Genomic DNA, 11,477 nt, shown 5'->3' with positions numbered 1-11,477 from the left:
ACTTTCGTGGTCCTTCCGTATTACATTCATATGCGCTGCCGCCTGAAAGTCTTTAGAGTACTAACGCCGTAATGTCAGAACTTCTCCTGCTAATATTCATAAACTATCTAACTTTGCTTTTATTCGCCCACGATTTCAGGTTAATCATCGTTTCCTTATCATACCAACTTGTTCACGATGTTAGAATCTATTCAGAACCCGGATGCATGATTGATTTCAAGAAACTGTAAGTAAAATTAAAGTGTCACTCAAATTAAACAAGCCTTTCACTACACTCTTTAGCAACACGCCATGACATCGCTCTGATAACATTGTGTCACCAGTATCACCACATCAATAGATCTTGCTCGCTTCACGTCAATGTTCCATCTCCCATGTATAAAAGACTGCACAATCACTTAGCTTCACATGGATAAACGGCGGCACATTATTTTCAATTCATCGCCAGTTCCTTGATGCATTAGATTATAGAATGCTTTACCAGATAACTCCGCTTCACTTTCTCATCCACATGCATTCTATTACCAACTCATGACACATTTTCCTGAAGTCATCGCTTAACATGCGTTTCGGTCACATCTTTTTAGTATCTTTTTTTTGCTTTGCTTCAGCTTTTAAGTGCCATTTTGATGCAATTCGCTTAGTAATGTTTATCTCTTATGCTTTTGATTTTCTTTTTTTAATGTCTGTTTGTAGTGTTTTGCGCACTTTATCATAAATTCAGCAATATCAGGACCTGCTGGATTGAGCACTGATAATAACGTCACCTACGTGCTTTTTATTTCGTTGTAATGTTGTGATTTAACCTGTATTTACGTATCACTGTTTCCTATTAATTTGTGGTTTGGTCTACCACTATGTTCTTTTTTCATGTGCTGAAATATTCTTGCTTTCTATTGCATTTTTTTTTCATTCCCATTCTGCTTATGCTATTACAATTATGTCGTTCGAAATTTGACACCCCCCTTACTAAATCCCTTACGGGTGTCACCCAACTTCGCGCACTTTTGCGCGGCGTTCCCATACACCCTTAGAACGTGTGGGGGTAGCGATCTCGGACTCAGAGGAGATGCCCTCGACTCAGCGTGGCAATCTCAGCGGAGACCAGCTACCAATTGACACGAGGTTTTTGGTCGTTTTGTGCCCAGCTTTCGCCGGTCGCAAGCCAGAGATTGGGTCGGAGCCAAAGGTTGACAAACGAAACAAAGTTTATACAGTTAAGAGACGATACAGAGGATTTCACAATCACTAGTACAAACACATACAAAGTGATTAACGAAACAATACAACTCGCGCAAAGTTGCACTCGAGAGAATACAATACAAAGAAAATATTGCACCTAAAACGCACTAGCACAAGAGAGAGGCAAACAAACAAAACACAATTTGTTCACCGGGCACGGCGACAGTCCGACGACCAGAAGCCCACGACGATGCCGTCCCGCAGACTGGCGTGCGCTGCCTCGTTGAACCGCGGCTGGGCGAGTGGTGTGGTCCCGGGAGTCGAGCGGGCGCATTTCGATGAAGCTTAAACGGCGGCTCGGGCTAAACTGACAGCGGTCAACGCCCTTTTTATATAGGCTCTCTCCACGTCTGTCTGTTCATCGCGCCAGGGCTGGGGCGCACATACCCACAGTATAGGCCGTGCAGTCTCCTTATTTATCTCGCGCTAGGCGCGCGTCTCTGATTGGTGAAACGCAGGGAATGGTTTCCAGGAGCTTCCCGAAAGTTCTGTCGTGGCGCCGCCGCCGACGTGCCAGTGAAGAGGGGGAGGACATCTCTCAGCGCACGCAGGGTTACGCCCTCTCCCTCAGCATCTAGTAGAAACGACTCGGACGGTATAGAGCAATCGACGCCATTCCTCCCCCGCCGCGTCGGTCGAGCGGTGGTGGAGGGGGCAGCCACGCACACAAGGCCAGTAGCTCTCCGGGGTTTCCTCTCCCCCGTTTTACAACCTGCGCTGGCGAGATGCGTCCGCGCGGCGCTGTTTTTTTTCTTTGTTTCAGAAATGCGCCTAATTTTGTGACAACGGGCCTTGTAATGTAATACGCATCATTAGAAATAAATTAAATTACTGAACACAATTATTTTTCTATATGAATACGACTTTCCTGAAGGAGTTATAAAGCAATGTAAAGGAGCAAAATAACGGCGGATAACTCGCCACTTCCTGAAAATAATAAAGGCACGAAATAAGCAGTTCTGTAAATTTATTAAATCTAAGTATATTACAATACTGATGGAATATAAGACACCTAAAAAAGAATTAGCGGCGGACATAAAACGCATTCGTTATTTTACAGGGAACGTTGCTGATATGTGATACGACCCCCAGAATACTTGGCGTGTATTGAGAGATTTATTACGATCTACTCACACTTGTACTCCAGCGAAATGAATATATCTAGAGGAACACGAAGCGGTAAGGCACTGGCTGATTAATTTAATCGCCATTCCTTAATAGCGGGGTAAACTAATGCAGTCAGTTGTGATGAATTACAATAACATGTGCACATTGATATGTCGCACTATTTCTTTTTTCCAGTAGACCATCAGAAATTACTAATACTATTAAAAAGCTGAAAAAGAGCTCAACCTTTGGTTATGATGGCATAAAAGCTGCTCCTGTTATTACGGTTTCTACCTTACTACATGATCCAATCCGGCGTTTAACGGATACCGAATTAAGTATGAGGATTTTTTCTGAAAACATGAAATTTTCTATGATACCTGTGTTGAATAAGGGCGGGGCGATTGATGACAATAATAACCGACAAATGTCCATACTCCCATTATTTTTTATAATACTAAAGAAGTCAATTAATAAAAGGATGGTTAGACATTTCCGGGAATACAATCGCGCATCTTCTTGGCAGTACGAATTTCAAAAGCGAAAATCTACAGAATCGGTACTACTGCATGTGAGGGAGAAGCTTCTCACGATTATATATAGAAAACTAGCTGTACTCATGTGGCCTTTTCTTGAACTTCAATAAACTTTGCATCCTCTATGATGAGATACATCTTATAAAAAAAGAAGATTACGGTTTAAAAGAGTCTCACTTTGCTTCGTAATTTTGTGACCGATCACCATCAGTTTGTAAGTAATACGATAATAACCTGAGACACACAACGCATATGATTTAGTGTGTCCCAGGACCCATATTTAGGCCGGTTTGTTTTTCTTTTTATATACCAGTGGCGTTGTATTAGAATCAAATACGTGACATATCTGTCTTTACGCCGATTATACGTACGCTTTCTTTTCTTTTCATGAAGATCCGTCTCTTTATCATAACGCCAATTTTTGGCTTAAAAACTTGTCCAAGTGACATGATAAACCTGCCTTTAGTCCTGTTAATAAAACAAAATATATTGTTTTTCAGCAATTAATCGGTCTTTCCAACATACTGGATATATGCTTTTCCAATCCCATTCCCTGAGCAGGGTTGCTGAACATAAGTTCCTTCGCGTAACTTTTCATGAAAATATAAGCTGGACATCCCATGTAAGCTATATAAGTACTCAATCAGAGCGAGGTATAGGCATGCTAAATAGATTTCGTACTTTGGTTTGGTTTTGGTTTCATGTGGATTAACGTCCCAAAGCGACTAAGGCTATGAGAGACGCCGTAGTGAAGGGCTCCGGAAATTTCTACCACCTGGGGTTCTTTGACGTGCACTGACATCGCACCGCACACGGGCCTCTAGAATCTAGCCTCCATCGAAATTCGAGCGCCGCGGCCGGAATCGAATCCGCGTCTTTCGGGTCAGCAGCCGATCACCATAACCACTGAGCCACCACGGCGGACAGATTTCATACTTTGATTCCTATAAACCTCAAGCTGTACTTCATTTTAGCGCTCACCAAACTAGACTGAAATATTATTTGCTCGTTCGGGGTGGGACAACCAAACTAATACGAGTGTTGTTTGATAAGTGTGGTAAAAATACAAAAGATGGCGCTACAATTGTGTTTTCTTCTAGGTGGCACGCGAGAAGCACACTGCATATGATGTCAGAACGTGTTTAGGCTTGTACCGACGGTTAGTAAGCTTCCGAAAGCCATTGGCGCAGAGCTTTGTGGTGATTCCCGCCAAAATGGAAAATTTCGAGCAGTGATCAAACATTTTATTTAAAGCAGTGGACGGCGGCCCAAATTAGTCGACTTAATCGAAGTTCATGGACACTCTGCATCATCACAGACGACCATTTACTACTCGATAAATGAATTCACACATGGCTGAACTTCGACGCAAGATGAAGCAGGTCCTGGGCGTCCAGTGGTAGTCACCACGCCAGAAATGGTGTCGAAAATTCATGGAATTAACATGGAAGACCGCCTAGTGAAGGTAAATGAGATAGCTGAAATTGTAGGCATCTCAGAAGAGAGAATTCACAATATTCTTCATGAAAAATTAGAGATGAAGAAGGTCTGTGCACGTTGGCTGCTGCGACTGCTGACGATCGACCAAAATCGCATGAGGACAGACAACTCAAAGGAATTTGTATCGATGCTTGATCGCAGTCCTCAGGACTCTTCGCCGAGATATGCGAGAGCTGAGGAGGCGTGAGTGAATCACTATACTGCAGAGTCTAAACAGCAGTCAAAGCAATGGACTGGGCCTGATCAAGTGCGCCAAAAAGGGCAAAGACTGTTTGTTTAGCGGGAAAGGTGATGGCGACCATCTTTTGGGATTCACGTGGAATAATCTTTGTAGACTACTTACAAAACAACAAATCGATAACAGGCCTACTATGCGACACTCCTAGAGCAACTGAAGAAAGAATTGCGGACTAAACAACCTGGGTTAGCGCAGAAAAAATTCCTCTTTCACCAAGAAAATGCTGCACCCCACAGATCACTTGTTGCAATGGCCAAATTGCACGAGTTATGCTTCGAGGTTGTGCTTCCTTCACCCTGTTCTCCGGATTTGTCCCCATGCGTCTCTTTCCTTTCTCCAACCCTAAAGAATTGGCTGGGTGGAAAAAGTTTTTCTTCAGATAAAGAGGTTATCTCTGTGGTGAATGACTACTTCAAGGGCCCCGCACCATTCTTTTTTTCTGAGGGAATGAAAAAATTCCAGCAGCCCTGGAAAAAATGCGCGGAATTGGAAGGGGACTATGTTGAAAAATAAAATATTGTTTTCAGCACACTTGCTATCTTTAATTGCGTTTTACCACACTTATCAAACGACCCTCGTACGTATTGAAAGCCTCCTCCTGATGAATAAATGCAAACCAGTGTTAGGTTTATCGAAAACATATCAAAATCGGACTCTACTTCAGTCTTCTTTTAAAAGCTTGAAATACTGACTATATGGAACCTCTACCATAAAAAATTGTAAGGTTTAATCTTCTGTGAAGTTGGAGCCGACCCCAAGCGCTTACTCTCTACATACAGACATACAAAACCCACTCATTTTCAAGGTACGGGCATTTTAAGAAAACTAAAATTGGTACGAACTATAGCATACGTGTACAATGGCTATCATGGCAGATGCCTGAGCATTTAGATCGCCATTCTTCATTACTTGAAATAATGGTACGGTCTGCTAGCATGCCTGCTTTTCGCAAACAATGAAGTTATACCGGGTGTTCCAGAGAAGACTCAAAAATTTTCAGAAATAGGCTTTTTGGTGTAAAATATGGCTTTTGCGGCGTAGTATTACCTCTGTTGGTGGACATCAGCAAACCGGTGAATCGTCTGAAGCAGCAAGCTGGTTAACTAATTTTTATTGATTAACTTTTAACTAGTAGAGCTAGGCCCCTAGTTGCTAAACAGAGATTTGTAGCCTGTCGTTAGCAACAGCCATATAAATTTATAGAATGCCGAAAACGCAGCTATCCTTTGGCGTTGTGGCTAAGGACGGTCTGGCTACATCGTGCCAAAATGCATGCGCCTTCGAAAAGCGTGTTGGTGAAGCAACCTTTCCAGTGCCTGTAATTAGTCGAAAACGCCAAATTTTGTCGACCTACAGAACCCATGATAATCGCGTTTTCGAAATTCTAACAACTGATACGACTACTACCAAAGACCGGCTAGACATCCCTGATTGCAACTGGGCACGTAACTCTAGTAGTTAAAAAGTTCGTTATTAAAAATTAGTTAACCAGCTTACTAGTTCAGAAGATTCACCAGTTTTCTGATCTCCGCCAACTCTAGTAATGCTATGCCGCAAAAGCTTTGTTTTTACCCTAAAAAGCCTATTAAAAAAAATTGTTAGTCCTTCCTGAAAACCTGGTATTATCTGTCTGACCAACGAGTGCATTTTCTTCCTTTCACGCGCAGTGAAAGCTATTTACTTTCGTCTCATGCACAAAAGTTTTGCTTTAATTGTGCACTAAAATTTCTTGAGTGTTTTCTTTGTAATGAATGCGTTACTTGTATCTCACTAACAGTAGAAGCGTGCATTATTTGTTGTTGCACTGAACAATAATATTTTACAGTTGCTTCTGCTGCTTGCGTTACGACCGCTGTATTGTGACATGGGCGTGATGAGGCAATTTATTTCTTCCTTAAATCCCCGGCACCTTGGCAATTGTCAAAATTGCTGTAAGCTCAAACTCAAGACGGGCTACGCATATAGAGACTTCCGTACCCTCATTACACGGCATAGTGCAATCTACAACAGAAAGAAAAAAACAAGTGTTCTAATGATGCGTTCAACGCAAGTAATCGTACGAAATAGTAAATATGGAAAAAAGCAATAACTATAATCGAGTTAAGTAACACACAGAGAACGTGGTATGACCTTTTAAGGGACACCATGCCCATTTAAACAATTCACAAATTACATGAATCCTACTCATAACAGAGCATCTTTGTATGTTGAAAAGTTATCTAAATTTTCTTCACTGAAATGTTTTCATATACTTTGCGATTTCTCTGTTTTTACGCTCTCTGTTCATTTCTGAGCACATTATCCGCGCACTTTTATCTTCATTGTTCAAAAGGCCTCTTGGGCTCAAGCCCCAAGCTAAGCAGCTCCAAGCATTTCTTTGAGGTAAAATAGAGGACGCCCATGCAAACACATTATTCCGAAATTTGAAAGTAAGAAAGCATTCGATTAAAAATGGCTTTCTTGACACGCGTGTTAAATAACGTGAATCAGCAAGAACACAGAAAATATTGCTGAGATTTTTGCACAGTGTCAAGCCAGCGATTAATTTGATTAGAACCATCTGCGGCCGGGTTGCAAGGATGATAAGTTACACTTCACTGTGAGTATTCATTAGTATTTTGCTTTCCGACGCCAACGCCTGATCTATTGATGTTTTTCCACGGTTTCATCTAGCGTTAGGCTCGCCTTACCATGGTCTGGAAGAAATTCTGCGATGTCCATAAAGTAGGCTAATTTCACACCACGTCACTGCCTCAGCGAGCGCCGACGGCTTGCTGCCCTGCAACTTCGTTCCCACATCACAGCGAATACCAAAAATTGTTTGCTCCCTCGTACTCTGCTGTTGAGATCCTTCTGTGCGGATATGCAACGTCCTGGAACTGACCTGCGTAGCACTAACGCGACAACGAAAAACACGCACCGGCGGCACTTTACCCTCTCTCTCTTCCGCACAAGTGAATGCTCGGCGAACGAGCCGTGATTGGCACGCCGGCCGAAAAGTGCGCTCCCCCCCTTCCCTCCCCTCGCCACACTTCTGCGGCCTGGAGCGACGCCTGGCGGTCGCTGCTGGAATCGTGACTGGACCTCTTTAAAAGACAGGGCCCGCAGCTCCCGGGATCGGATCGCAGGTGCTGCGCAGTTGGCGATACGGCGACACCTCTCACCTGCTTGCACCGCCGCCACCACTTCGCCGCTTGCATACGCGCCCTCTTCGTAGCTTTCCTCACGCAGCCTAGCGCCATGGTGAGCTCTCTGCGCCAGCAGCACGCATAGCACGAACGTGTGTTCTGCTGCAAAGCAGCTTCGTTTTGCGCCTTTTATGGCTCTTTTTGTAATCGTGGATTATACTGCTCTGCTGTTATGCCATTGACCAGATCGCATAATTCGCCACCATATATGTCTTCCATTAGGTGAAAAAAAGAAAATTCCGCAGAACTGCGACTACTACTCAACATAAACCTAGTAAGCTCAGTAGATTTTATGTTTAGTTGATTTAAAACTTCAAGATGTCTCTAAAAAGAAGAAAGTCACCAAAGCAACGCTCTTTTGGTTCGTCCCAAAACCGTGTTTGGTGTGAAGAAGACAGCACCAAAGCTAGTTGCCTTCTAGAGGCCTAATCCTGCGGTTTGTAATGGCCCCTTTTATTTTTATTTAAGCGTCAACGACATGCTTGAATAGAACTACACTTGGCTTGGCTAGAGACGTGGTGTCCTAAGAGCTAAAGTAAGTGCCACATAAGGAGGCAAAGTATTTTTAACAAAGCCAATGACAAAGCATTCTTGAAAAATGTCAGTTGATAGCAAAGGATCAGCGGACACAAGATGTTGGTCCAACAATGCCTGCTAATTCTCATCGGACGAATAAGTGACGCATTCGCTTCTCCGTCTTTCGGAGAGTTTTTGTGCTTGGTGCCTGTTTGGTTTGAAATTCAGCCGGTGTTGACATCATTTCAAAGTTTCCACTGCTTCCTTCTGACCTACGTGAAGAGTGATCATAACGCAGCCGACTCTCTCGCTTTTCGAAAAAGAAAAGGCGTTCAAATCCAACTGGTCTCGTGGGAGTGATTGACAATGATCATGTCACTGCCTTGCTTAGTAGTATTACGTCATGGCCACATCATGCTTTTTGTGCGTGTGGCAATGTCCTTTAGTGCACACTCAGAGTAGCACCTTCCAGTGGGCACACGTGAATGTTCGCATGAATACCTTCAAATGCCCATCGAGATGGAGCAGGAACACATTTCAATGACACCGGAACAGGAAGCCCTTCCACGTTGGAATATAGCCAGCAGTTGCGTTTATAGCAAGAAGCTGTAACACCAATTAAGTATGAGGTTTATTTGTTGCGAAAAAGAACAAAAAGAGGATGAGGAGGGATAAAACAAGTGCAAGTGCCAACTTAACGAGGTTTGCGATATCCATGGGCAGTGCAATTCAAATGAGCAATTTCGCTTATCTGTACAAAGGAAAACTAGTATGAAATGGCATGGCAGAACTTTTGCGAAATATTGTTAAACATGCTCTGTCTTGTGCGACAAATGAAGCCTTCAGCATGTTCTTACTGTTATTTTTTTACAAAATATTGTTATGAGGTGACGCTTTAATAAGCATTAAGATAACGACGCCCCGCTAAAATGAAAAGTGAAGTCGCTATCGCCATCTCTAATTCGACATTAAGCTGAGTTCAGTAGCTATTGGGTTTCTACTTAAGGAGACGTTAAACATATAGTATGAAAAGAAGACTGCTCTTTTTGAAAAATATTTGCTTTGTTGAAGCGCGTAAGAGTTTGAGTAAATTTTGGAAGCCCCCTATTGGCACGACTCTGAAATTGTTGCACAACAAAAACTTGTTTACAGTGCGCTTATATGCATCAGGCGCACTTTTGAAAGAAAACTGGACCGTATAGCATAAATGGACCCGCAACACGCGGAAAAACATCGGCAATAAAAAGAACACACGAAAAAGGGACATGGACTGGTTGTCAACTAATGATAACTGTAGAAGGAAAACAAACTTAGATGCCAAAAGGCGATAGTTTTAAAACAGTAACGAAGCTCAATCAACTATTTCAGCTTTTGATGCACTCTTATTACAGTTCGCGATAATTCGTCTGGAAAACAGGCATGCCTTTCTATGCTCTGGGGCGCATAAAAAAATTCAGCTAAAACCAATTACAGGGCAGGTCCGCGATAAAGTCGTTCGCCTCTCTTTTAACAGACATCTAAATTCGAGGAATTCTTATTTGTTTGGTCAGTCTGAAAGGCTTCTTTCAAACATATAGTAAGGTTGATTGAAATGGCAAAACAAGACGTAAGTTCCAGCAGGAACTGAAGCAAAGAGGAACCCTGATGTGAAAAGAAATTTATTCACATTAAAGCTTCTTAGTTTTATTTAGGTTGAAAGTGCTCTCCGAGCCTAGTGCTCGTTGCGCTCGGCCCGCTCAGCTCTAAAGGCACAGTGAGGAAAAACTGAAGCTTGCCTTTTCGGATAAAATACAACATTCCAACGACAAAGACACTACTCTCACTGAGAGCAGAGATTCTAGAAGCTAGAAAGGGGCAAGAAAGGAAACACAGGTGCCACTATCCCTGTCCGATTTCGGATATGAACTGCGGTGTGTGAGCGGCTTTTGTTCGGATCCCAGAGGCTTGGCTCCACCGGTATAGCCACTTCGCAACGGTAATCACGGAGTCCTATTTGGAGCGGACTCCATGAGTTTGAATTGAGTTCCCGGCTAATTTTTAAGTGCAATTTACCCCCAACACCGTTGAGTCCTTTTCTCTAGGACAAACACCAGCATCTTCAAAAAGAAGCATAGATTTGTTTTTCACTCGAAAAAAAAAAGTGGATGAAATAGTCCTGAGCGTTCCTTTAAAAATTTTGACGCCGTACTCGTTGTCTGGGAATCAAGTCTTCAAGGGTGGAAGAGAAACATTTGAATCGGACATCTAATTGCAATCGCCTACTGAACAGCGCATTTCGGTCCTCATATTAGGGGAATTTATTCAGACGATAACGCATTTAATAGATGATCGTGATTGTAGACTTGGGTATTCTGATTTTTCAAGAGTGTTTCAGTAAACTTCGACTACTATGTATGGAGCAAACCTCTCAGATTTACAAGGGGCAGTCAAAAATTAAGTATTTTTTTTTGTTTAGAAAATGCGGAGTTCGAATTAAAAGTATTTTTCTATTTTTTTAGACAGAGTAAATAGCTCGTTCAATGCACGTGCTCCAAAAGCTTTGCCGATGGCTTCGTTCCGGAAGAAAAAAATTCTTCCCTTGCGGCCATAAGCGTGTACCTCATCGTCCGTGCTGAACTTGTTGCCAGCGAGCCCGTCATTAAGAGGCCCTAAACTGCCGTAGGATCTAGGCCTTGGGTCGAGTGGTTACGCTAGGTTCAGAAGTGGCCTTCTCCGTAGTTGCAGAAGCTTTATGTGACTGTGCCCTACAGAGCTGCGACAAGCGTTCCAGAAGTCAGGAAACTGTTGTCTTTTCAATTGGTTGTAGGTTTTAGGAGGTTCTCTAGCAGGTCATAGTACGAACCACTATTCACACTGCGTGCCACGAGCACACTCCCTGAACAGTGCCAGTGTCAATTTTCCAGACGACGGTGTTGTTCGTAGCTTCGGTTCCGGTCACGATGGATGTCACACCTCACTTCCTCGTTTGTTATCTGGCTAAAAGTGATGCATCCAGCCTTCGACTCCTGTTAAGATACACTTTAAGAAGTCATTTTCTTCAGCTTTAAAAACGGCATAGCAGCGCCTCACACGCGTCCTTGTGGTGTTCAAACTATTGGGAGGGAGGGCTGTTGATGTCCACCTAGCGAAAACTTTCTTTCAGTAGGAGTC

General features: G+C 43.0%; 1 long non-coding RNA gene across 1 annotated transcript in view; it reads left to right on the top strand.

Moving 5' to 3' along the window:
* Positions 1-7,741: 7,741 nt before the first annotated feature.
* The window catches only part of LOC149356125 (uncharacterized), a 176,692-nt gene continuing 172,956 nt past the window's right edge, over positions 7,742-11,477 (top strand). Inside the window, exon 1 of the long non-coding RNA XR_016289792.1 lies at positions 7,742-7,866. This is a non-coding gene — a long non-coding RNA (uncharacterized LOC149356125). The remainder of the gene's footprint in view (positions 7,867-11,477) is intronic.

Source organism: Amblyomma mixtum, chromosome 3, assembly GCF_055824585.1.
Source record: "Amblyomma mixtum isolate Tamu chromosome 3, ASM5582458v1, whole genome shotgun sequence".
Classification (NCBI taxonomy): domain Eukaryota; kingdom Metazoa; phylum Arthropoda; class Arachnida; order Ixodida; family Ixodidae; genus Amblyomma; species Amblyomma mixtum.
Note: the sequence above shows the minus strand (reverse complement) of the source record. Positions and strands in the feature narration are given on the sequence as shown.